Here is a 7,959-nt window from a genome sequence, read left to right as displayed (position 1 = left end):
GCGCACCTGTGTATTTCATGCATTCTAGCTTGCTTTTGCAGACAGTAAATTATCGCCAGCAATCCAAAGAACCTGTGTACCTCTTGCTGTAATAAATTGCACTTGATTGCATTGTTCCTAGCCGTGATAGTTCTCATTGAACACGACTAGAGTAAGGGCGGTTATACGTTATTGGTGAATCCGTGACCATGGTAATTCAGTGACCCTGAATCCGACCGGACCCGTAACAGTTAATCGGCTATACCCCTTAATGCGACAACTGGCTAAGCTTCGTCATTGCTGGCCCATAAAGTATCAGGGCTTAAATTAACTAATGAAAACCTGAAGGTGACAGGGGTCGAAGGGACTGGGATAACAGTGCTGCTTTTTGGGGACACCAAGCTGAGACCAGGGGATAAAATGATCACTGGGCTACTATTGTATGTACCTGAGGCAGGGACTAACTTGTTGGGAAGGGATTTGATGATGAAACTGTGCATTCGAAAAAGGTGTTAGACTGGAATAACAGTGTTATTATCAGGGTGCTCTCAGACCCTGAGAGCAAAGATATATTTGCCTTCAAGTGGAAAGACCCCGAAATGGGGCAGAAGCAACAATACAAATGGACAGTTTTACCTTAGGGATTTACAGAGTCACCAAATTTATTTGGGCAAGTTCTAGAACAGATTTTGGAGCAATTCCAACATTCCGAGGGGGTGTTATTGTTACAAAATGTGGATGATCTTTTATTGTCAGGACAGGAGAAAACAGCTGTGAAGGAAGCCACTAACAAGCTATTCAACTTTCTGGGAAAAAAAAGGGCTTCATTGCATCAAAAAATAAATTACAATATGTGGAAAGAGTAAGTCAAGTGTTTATGACATCTAGTGTCTGAGGGCGAACAAAGAATAAATCCAGAGAGGATTCAGGGAACTTTTGAGCTACCCCTGCCCCAAAACTAAGAAAGAACTGAGAAAATTTTTGTGGGCTTAATGGGATATTGTCACTTATGGATAGTAGCATATGCTCAAAAGACAAAAGGACTGTATCTTAAATTATTAGAGGAGGATTCTAATATACTTGAATGGACAGAAGAGGAAAAGGAGTTAATAGAAAAACTGAAGCAGAGCTTAATCACAGCACCAGTCTTAGCTCTTTCCGCATTAAATAAGCCTTTTTATCTTTTCGCTACTGTGGACTGGGGAACAGCTTTGGGAGTATTCACCGAGGAGTGGGGGGGAGATAAGAGGCAGCCAGTGGCTTATTTGTCTAAACTGCTGGACCCAGTTTCCAGAGGATGACCTGAATGTGTTCAAGTTGTAGCAGCAACTCCTATTCTGGTGGAAGAAAGCAGGAAATTAACTTCTGGGGGTTGTCTGATCGTTACTATTCCACAGCAGGTTAAGATGATCTTGACTCAAAGATCTGGGCACTGGCTGACTGATTCTAGGATTTTGGAATACAAGTGTTGTAGTTTAACCCGGCCGGCAGCTAAGCACCACACGGCCATTCGCTCACCCTCTCCCCTCCCTCTCTGGGACGGGGGAGAGAAACGGGAAAGTGGAGCCTGTGGGCTGAGATAAAGACAGTTTATTAAGACAAGAAAATAATAATAATAATGATAATAGCACTACTAATAATAATGGGTATGAAAAAGTGATGCACAATGCAATTGCTCACCACCCGCTGACTGATGCCCAGCCTATCCCTGAGCAGCTGCCCCCCCCACCCCGGCTAGCCACCCCTATATATTGTTCAGCATGACGTCAGATGGTATGGAATGCCCCTTTGGCCAGTTTGGGTCAGCTGTCCTGGGTCTTTCCCCTCCCATTTCCTGCTGCACCCCTAGCCTGCCTGCTGGCAGACAGAGCGAGAAGCTAAGTCCTTGGCTTGGTGTAAGCATTGCTCTGCAACAATGAAAACATCAGCATGTTATCAACACTCTTCTCATCCTAATCCAAAACATCGCACCCTACCAGCTACTAGGAGGATAATTAACTCTATCCTGGCTGAAACCAGGACAACGAGGCAATATTGATTGAAAAGGATGATTTAGTGTTAATCACAAAATCATGCTTGAATCCAGCTGCCTTCCTATGGAGAGGAGAAAGGGCTGGAGAGGATATAGAAAATAACTGCTTGGATTTGGGGGGGGAGGGGAGGATGTGGGGGAAAGTCCACAAAGGAGGTTGTCTAGGGTAAGGAAGTAAACTCCACGATTATATCATAATCCCTCAAACCTGCAATGGCAAGCACCACGTACTTACAATGGTGGAAACAACCACTGGATGGCTGGAAACATCCTGTGCCCCATGACGCTGCGAGGAACACTATCCTGGGCCTTGAAAAGCAAGTCCTGTGGTGATATGGCACCCCAGAAAGAGTTGAGTCAGACAGTGAGACTCATTTTTGAAAGAACCTTATAGACACTTGGGCCAAATAACATGGTATTGAGTGGGTATACCACATCCCCTATCATGCACCAGCCTCCGGGAAAATTGACCAATGCAATGGATTGTTAAAGACTACACTGAAAGCAATGGGTGCTGGGACATTCAAACGTTGGAATCCTCGTTTGCCAAAAGCCACATGGTTAGTCAATACTAGAGGATCTGCTAACCGAGCCAGACCTGCCCAATCAAGTCTGTTACGTACTGTAGAAGGGGATAAAGTCCCTGTAGTGCATGTAAAAAACATGCTGGGGAAGACAGTCTGGGCTATTCCTGTCTCAGGCAAAGGAAAACACGTCTGTGGGATTGCTTTTGTTCAGGGACCTGGGTGGACTTGGTGGGTAGTGCAGAAAGATGGGGAAGTCCGATGTGTACCTCAAGGGGATTTAATACTGGGTGAGAATAGCCCATGATTGGAATTGCATTATATTAATTACTTTATAATACTGCATCTCATCACTACGATTGCTATATGTCATATTAGTCGTATCACAGTAAGAATCACAGAGATTAATGAAAAAATATTTTTGACAGAACCAGAGAAGCGCAGCGATGGTGGAATCAGAATTGGCTTCGGCATGCAGCTGTCTAACACCACTCACCATCTCTCCTGCCCTGAAGGACTCTTATGACAGTTGGAGCCCCAAGTCATGTACTAAATGAATTCAACAGACATTTTAGAGGGATGGCCCTCTACCATGAACACTAATGAAGGCATTAAAGCCCTCCACAAAGCATAAAAACAGGTATTTCTGTTTGAAAGGGGGTTATAAATTCCTTGTTTTTCCTGAGGCATCATAAAGATAGCCTGTGGTCTTAGCCATCCCTTTATGTCTGAATGTTTATGGAGTCTAACATCTGGAACTACAGCTCGTAGGGCACAAGTCCCATACCATCCAGGATGAAGTGCTTTATGTGCCTGTGGACCACATAACCAATATATTCCTCCTGGGGATATCTACCAATAGAGGCCGATAGGCCCGCTTCTATTTCTGTAATTTTTTAAGATAAGGTAATTAGTAGTTTCAACTGTAATAATAGTTTTACATTGCCTAGTCAGGTTCCAGGAACCTACATGTGATCCCTGGGCAGCATTCTTCCTACTTCTATTAATTGAGTATACACAGGACAGATTTTTTCTCTCAATAGGATACATGAGGACAGAGGAAAACTGTGATAGAGAAGAAATACTAGCACTGCTCGAGTTTTCTAATTGCCACACGCCGGTCTTGTTCACATTGAGTGGTATAGCATGGATAGGAGTTCCCTCGTGCTGAGGAAGGTACATGGGTGCACACCCAACAAGATGACATTCACAAAATGGGTTAAGTTTAAAGCTAACTGAACTATAGAGTTCTGTGTCCAAGCATTGGAGCTGTAAGTCAACCCTGTTAAGGAAATTATAATCAGAATAGAAATCATTTTGTCCTTTTAAACAGCAATTTCAAGTCCTCAGTCAGTACTACTTGCCTCAAAGTCTCTTGTGCTCCTTCTTCTGATGGTAGGCCTTGCTTCTTCTCTTCTGCCTTCACACGAGTACAGTGAATCCAAAAGTTGATCCCTTCCACCTTGATTGCAGTGTAGGTGTAGAGCAAGACAGTAAAGGGTCCTTTCCACTTTTCCTTTAGAGGCTCGTCTTTCCACGTTTGAATCAGTACCTGCTGTCCACATCGGAATGGGTGTACTGGAACATCCAATGGAATTTGTAGTCGCTCCTGTACATATCTATGGAGAGAGGACAACATGGCAGACAAAGACAGCAAATATTGTCTTACCCAACCTCTTACATGCATTTGACTCCCTTCTGTCATCAGTTCATTTACTGGATATGGTTTGCTACGTAACAATTCAAATGGGCTAAATTTTCTCTAGCTCTGGGGGCTACCTAATTCTCAACAGTTATTGGTAAGGCTTCTGGCCACTTTAGCTGAGCTTCCTGGCAAATTTTAGTTAACTGTTTTTTCAGTGTTTCATTCATTCTTTCTAACTGCCTACTCGATTGTGGTCTCCAAGCGGTATGTAAATCCCACCTAATCTGTAAAGCTCTTGATATTCCTGAACTACTCGTGATATAAAATGAGGTCCATTGTCTGAGAAGAGTCCCTCTGGTATTCCAAAACGAGGAATTATTTCTTTCAGTAAAGCCTTTACTACCTCCCTAGCTTTATTACTTCGGCAAGGGAAGGCCTCTGGCCATCCTGTGAATGTGTCCACCAGTAGTAGAAGATATCAATACGATCCTTGTCTAGGCAATTTGGAAAAGCCCACTTGCCAGTACTCCACAGGTTTCATCCCTTTCCTTATCTGCCCTGGCGATGATTTTGGCTGGATCTTGGGGTTGCTGGCACAGCACACAGGGCACCTTCGCACTACTTGGTTTGCGATAATTTGCAAATTAAAAAGCGCTTCAGGCAATCTACCATGACATCAGCACCAAAGTGTGTCCCTTCATGTAAGTCTTTCATTAGCTGTTCAGTCATAGTTTCTGTTATCAGGAGCTGTTCATTGGGGGTCTCTCACCATCCATCGTTTCGCTTTGTACGTTTTAGTTTTTCCACTAGTTGGATCTCTTTAGTGGTATATTCTGGTGGATTGAGCAAAGTCTTTGCACAGGGGACTAACATGCCTTGTAGGTCTCCTGGCGCTCTTCTAGCTGCTTCCTCGGCTGCTAAGTAAGCTTTCCTGTTTCCTATTATTATGTCATGATCACCCTTTTGGTGGGCCTTACAGTGCATTGCTGCTACAGCTTTGGCCCTTTGCACTGCCTCTAACAACCGTAAAATTTCTGGACTGTGCTTAATTGGTCCTCCAGCTGTTGTCAATAGCCCTTGTTCCCTCCAGATGACTCCATGGGTGTGCAAAACTCCAAAGGCATATTTAGAATATGTATAGACATTGAGGGTCTTCCCTTCTGCAAATTCCAAGGCCCTAGTCAAGGCAATTAATTCAGCTTTTTGTGCTGAGGTATTGTGGGGAAGTGACTTTGCTTCTACAGTGTCCCAAAGGGTCACAGCTGCGTATCTTGCTTTGCGTTGTCCATTTTCCATAAAACTGCTACCATCCGTAAAATAGTCAAGGTCCGCATTAGCGATTGGTTCATCCTTAAGGTAAGTTCGGCTGGTGTACGTGTACTCAATAATACCTGCACAGTCATGTTGGATTTCTCCTGTCTCCTTGGCTGGAAGAAGCGTTGCTGAGTTCAGGGTGCTGGCTACAGACAATTTTATGTCTCCTTGGTCTACTAGTACAGCTTGATATTTATCTGTTTGGCTTGGGGATAGCCAGACGTTTCATTTGGCTTCCATTACAGCTAGCACTGCATGTAGCACAAATACCATCAAGGGTTGTCCCAGTGTCAGTTTCCTAGCCTCTTGGACTAGGAGCGCAGTCGCTGCTACTGCCCTCAAAGAAGAAGGCGATCCCTTACTCCTTTCGTCTAGTTGTTTGGAAAAATATGCCGCTGGTCTTTTCCATCTTCCAAACATCTGGGTCATCACCCCAACTGCCACCCCCTTCGTTCATGAACAAACAATTGGAAAGTTTTTTTCATGTTTGGCAGCCCTAGGGCTGAGGCTGACATTAGGTCCCTTTTTATATTATCAAATCCCTTTTGGCACTCGGCAGTCCCTTCGGACACATTTTCTGTCCCCTTTGTTGCTTCATACAGAGGCTTTGCTATTAGTCCAAAGCTGGTGATCCAAATTCAACAATAACCTGCCATCCCTAGGAATCCTCACAATTGCTTTTTTGTTTTTGGGACATCAATTTGGCATATAGCTTATTTTTGCTCAATACAAATCAGTTGCCAAATAACGAATGGGTCTACTTACAATAGGCCAACTGAAATTAAGACGGTTTATACTGACTCTTTCACAAAATATACCAACTTGGCCTCCCATTAGTCTAACTCCTTCCATCTTCAACACAGATCCTTACCTAATTAAAAATGTGGGACAACAACGAGTTCTCTTTAAACCTAGCTGGCCTCTAAAAAGGGTAGAGCTAGCTCTGCGCATTAATCTCTCAGAAATCAACCCAAAATGTACCACTTTTTAGAGAACTGCCTACACAAGCTGGTTAGCATGGTTACATGGATGTTCTCTGAAACAATCTCGGTGCATGCCACGAGATGCCACTGGGTTATTGGGAACAGGATTAGGTATACTAAATAGCATTGATGCTGAGGTCCTAATGAGTAGAATAACTGCTACCACAGACAACCTAAGGAAATTGGAATGACCAATAAAATCATCCTTATTGACCTCAGGAGCAAGTCAACGGCTTCTATCAGACATTTTACCCCACTGGGAACAAATTGAAGAAAATGATCATCAATTAATTGTAAATGTCCTTGGAAAAACTCAAGGTGATACTTCCCTTTCCTTGAGCTGCATCCAAGCACAGTTGTGGATACAATCTGTAGCAGCAGCTATTATTAGAGAGGGAGAAGGAGGAACTTTACCCACTGAAATTCAAAAATTGATTTGGAATAATGCTTCAGAATTTGAAAAGGAGTTTCAAGCATGGTGGCAATTAGTCAACTTTACCTACTATGCAGAAAGTGATAAAATTATTGCCTTTATACTTACCATAAGCAATGTCACAGTATACAATGTATATCCAATCATTGCATTAGGACTCAATAATAATGGAACTATATCCTAAGGAGCGTAAAGTATGGGCCCATCAAAAGGGAGGAAAGTGACAGACAATTCATGTAAATGCATGTATTGTGTGTGAACAAAAAGGCTTCATCTGTGAAAGTAACACGCTCGAAGCCCAAGACATTTGTCTTGACACTGAACAAAACATTTGTCACTTCGAGGTACATCCTAATGAAACCCTTGAAACTGTACTTGTATATATTGGGAAAGGCTGTGTTTGCATGAGCATAGATAATACTACTGTAATAATACAAGTGATTACCCTAATGTTTGTGTTTGTAACATTACCAAAATTCTAGGATATGATTTTAGTTACTTAGCTCCCGTCACCTCTTACCAACTTGTTACATCCAATTATGGGATGGGGGGAAGGCATTTTTGGTTTCTTTCCTTTGTTTCTCACTTCTCTAGCTTGTTAGTAATAGGTAATAAATCTTATTATCTCCCTATGCTGAGTCTGTTTTGCCTGTCACGATAATTGTTGAGTGAGCTCCCTGTCCTCATCTCAACCCTTGAGCCCTTTTTATCGTATTTTCTCCCCCTTCCCCTTTGAGGAGGACCGTAACGGTTAATCAGCTACACCCCTTAATGCGACATAGGGTGACTGTTGGACTAGATGATCTTGGAGGTTTTTTCCAACTTTATGGATTCTATGATTCTATGAATTACTCTGGCCTTTGTCCAGAAGATTAGTTGATCAAAGGTACTGTATCCAGCTGATATTCCATGGAGAAATAATCACATTTATTTGCCTCCAGTATTGAAATGTCCAGTGTTCTGGGATACTTGAGTTCAGCTTCATTACAAAGTGGTGTATTATGGGATCAATTGCACATGTACACAATTTCTAGTATGACATGCAACAT

The 7,959-nt window shown here is 42.8% G+C and overlaps 1 long non-coding RNA gene across 1 annotated transcript in view; it reads right to left on the bottom strand.

Moving 5' to 3' along the window:
- Positions 1–7,810: 7,810 nt before the first annotated feature.
- LOC118159569 overlaps positions 7,811–7,959 on the bottom strand; it is a 1,823-nt gene continuing 1,674 nt past the window's right edge. Inside the window, exon 2 of the long non-coding RNA XR_004747167.1 lies at positions 7,811–7,959. This exon is cut by the window's right edge and continues 978 nt beyond it. This is a non-coding gene — a long non-coding RNA (uncharacterized LOC118159569).

Source organism: Oxyura jamaicensis, unplaced genomic scaffold (genome assembly GCF_011077185.1).
Source record: "Oxyura jamaicensis isolate SHBP4307 breed ruddy duck unplaced genomic scaffold, BPBGC_Ojam_1.0 oxyUn_random_OJ71068, whole genome shotgun sequence".
Lineage (NCBI taxonomy): Eukaryota > Metazoa > Chordata > Aves > Anseriformes > Anatidae > Oxyura > Oxyura jamaicensis.
This window is presented reverse-complemented; position numbering and strand designations above follow the sequence as displayed.